The sequence below is a fragment of the Colobus angolensis genome, unplaced genomic scaffold, assembly GCF_000951035.1.
Source record: "Colobus angolensis palliatus isolate OR3802 unplaced genomic scaffold, Cang.pa_1.0 Scaffold24, whole genome shotgun sequence".
In the NCBI taxonomy this organism is placed as follows: domain Eukaryota; kingdom Metazoa; phylum Chordata; class Mammalia; order Primates; family Cercopithecidae; genus Colobus; species Colobus angolensis.
Genome location: NW_012115599.1, coordinates 11,861,910 through 11,865,264, shown reverse-complemented (window position 1 = coordinate 11,865,264; position 3,355 = coordinate 11,861,910).

Sequence of the window (3,355 nt, the reverse complement as noted above, 5' to 3'; positions counted from 1 at the left end):
GCTCTATAATTATACCTTGTTTGGCCTAAAAATGACATTTCTGGCTGGGCGTGGTGGAGCACGCCTGTAATTACAGCACTTTGGGAGGCCAAGGCAGAGGGATTATTTGAGCCCAGGAGTTCCAGGTCAGCCTGGGCAACATAGCAAGACCCTGTCTCTATTAACAACAACAACAACAAAAATCAGTTTGATCACTGGCATTAGTTCCCAGACTTAATTCCATATGCATTTTATCTGTTTCCTAAAGTGAAACCTACTTTTAGAAGATGAAGATTTGCTACCACCAGCAATGCCGACACTGATCAATAATGTCTCCTAACACACGTCAGGCACAGTGTGTGCCCAGTGTTCTCAGTTCATCCTCACAGCACACTCACATATCTGTGGCTCAGAGAGGTTAAGTAACTTGCCCAAGGTCACACAGCCAGTGTAGTGGAGCCATTCCACGACCAAGCACCCACTATGTGCCTGCCTAGTTTTACTTGTGTGATTTCTGGTCCCTACGGAAACTTCAAAAGGCAAGCAGGCACTTTTCTTCACCTCTCTGTGCCTCTGTTTTTCTAGTCCATAAAATGGTGATGACATTTGTAATCTTGTAATCGACTTTATGGAAATTGTCGTGAAAATTGAATAGATTGAAACATGTGCAGTGCTTAGCACAGTGCTGGCCACAGAGCAAATATCCTATGAATGTCAGCTATGTGCTGTTTTACCCTGATTTCACCAGTAAGGAAATGGAGGCCCAGGTCCCTAAAGGAACTCTATGTCAGGCCTCCAGGGCTTAGCTTACCTGTCACAGAGGTGAAAGAAGGGGACTTTGGAGAAAGTTAAAGGCGAGTGGTTTTGCCTAGAAACAGACCCAGTGTCCCGCTTCCCCAAGTTTCTGCTGGGTGGCCTCGGGCAAGCATTCTCCCTGCTTGGAGGCTCCAGCCTGGGCATCAGTGTCTCAAACTGGCACTTTTGCATCTCAAAAGGATCCATGCAGGTGGGCGCATCAGAAATAGGAACTGCAGTCGCCTGAGGGTGTGTCCAGGCTCTTGTGAAATAGAAAGTAGGGCTGAGCTGTGATCGGGCTGGCGCAGGCTTCAGTTTTGTCCAGGTTGTGTTGTTACATCACATAGCCCCTGGCCGACTGTTCTAAAAGGAAGTTTCTCTAAGGGAACCCTAGGAGTCCAGTGCCAGGGTTCTTGTGTTATCCTTGCTTCTTGGAGGCGCAGAGAGGTTAAGTCACTGTCCGGGTCTCCCAGGTGGGTAGTGAGTGAGTGGGATTCGGGCAGATTCTCTGAGCTCAGATCCCAGGCACAGCCCAACTTTGGCCCGCAGAGGGGCTTCTCAATTGTTGGTTGGACAAAGCCCTGGGTGGCTGCTGGGCACTGGCTGCAGGAGCTGGAAATGCAAGCAAGCCCAGTCTTTGCCCTCATGGAGCTCACAGCCTGGGAGATGAGTGTTGCTGGTGGGCGTGTACAGAGAATGAAACAAGGATACTCATGTCTCCTCCAGAGAGGAGGAATCTGGGCCGGGCGCGGTGGCTCACGCCTGTAATCCCAGCACTTTGGGAGGCCAAGGCGGGCGCATCACCTGAGGTCAGGAGTTTGAGACCAGCCTGGCCAACATGGTAAAACCCCGTCTCTACTAATAAATACAAAAATTAGCCGGGCGTGGTGGCAGGCACCTTAATCCCAGCTACTTGGGAGGCAGAGGCAGAAGAATTGTTTGAACCCGGGAGGCGGGGGTTGCAGTGAGCTGAGATCAAGCCATTGCACTCAAACCTGGGGGACAAGAGTGAGACTTCTCTAAAAAAAAAAAGAAAGAAAGAAAGTGGAATCTGGACTGGGCATAGTGGCTCACGCTTGTAATCCTAGCACTTTGAGAAGCTGAGGCAGGTGGATCATTTGAGGTCAGGAGTTCGAGATCTGCCTGACCAACATGGTGAAAACCCTATCTCTACTAAAAATACAAAAATTTGCCAGGAGTGGTGATGCATGCCTGTAGTCTGAGTTACTCAGGAGGCTGAGGCAGGAGGATTGCTTGAGCCTGGGAAGTGGAGGTTGTAGTGAGCTGAGAGTGCACCACTGCACTCCAGCCTGGGCGATGGGAGTAAAACCCTGTCTCGCAAAAAAAAGAAAGAAAGTGGAATCTGACAAGTGATGCTACTGGGGGACTCCATGGCTTTTCACAGAATCCATGTGAATCTGAGCTGGCCCCAGCAGAGTCAGGAATCCCTGGGTAGACACGGTTCTTCCCTCTGCTCACACATGTCCAGGCACAGGCTGCTCGCTGTCTTCCGAAGCCATCATGCTGCACAGGGACAGCTGCTTGGGAAGCTCTTCCACTCATGAGGCCAATTCTGTCTCAGTGCAGCACCCCTCTGTGGTCCACTGGGCCCCCCACAGTGGGATAGTCACAGTCTTAGTTCAGCCAGAGAGGGGCCTCCACCCTCCAAACCCCCAAGAACCCAGGGGTAGAAAGAGCAGCAGTCCCCTGGTCCTCAGCTCCTATACCCAGGGCAAGTGAACCGGGACCAGATCTGCAGATCTGTTTCTGTCCAGTCAGGCAGAGACCAACAGGAGAGATGGATGAGGGCTGGAACCAAAGGACAGACAACGGGACAGGTCACGCTGTTGTGGTGCGGAATGAGGTCCATTCAATAGCTATTCATTGAGCCCCTACTGTATGCAGGGCGCTTCTAGGCACTCCACCCACAGCAGTGAACAAAACAGACCAAAGTCCCTGCCCCTGAAAGACTCAAAAGATGTCCTTGAGCCTCTTCGTCCCATCTCTACTTCCCTCTGTGTTAACAGGAAAGGTGCCCACACACCTCCTGTGTCCGTGCCGGTCCCCCCAAGAGGGGCCTGACTGCCCTGCTTGCTTACCCTGGCTCAGTCGGTTGAGTCCAGTGATGGGAAACTCGGATTACTGACTGGATCCTGTGCCCGCTCTCTTTGATGGCTAGCCCCTCCCTACGGGACAGTGATCTTTCTAGAACAGAAAAGAGCTGTTCTCTTGATAATTGGCGAGTAGTCCAAACAGGGTGCGACTGATGAAATAGTAATGCTACTATTAGCAGTAGCAGTAGCTGTATTCATTGAGAGCTTGCTGGGTTCCAGGCACTGCTCTAAGTGCTTTATCTGCTGTATCAGCCTGTTTAATACTTAACAATTAGGCCCTGCAGGGTGGCTCATGCCTGCAATCCCAGCACTTTGGGAGGCCAAGGCAAGAGAATCACCTGAGGCTGGGAGTTCAAGGCTGCGGTGAGCTAGGATCACACCACTGCGCTCCAGCCTAGGCAATAAAGCAATACCCCAACTCAAAAGACAAAACCAAAAAAAGCAAAAAAAAAAAAAAAAAAAAAAAA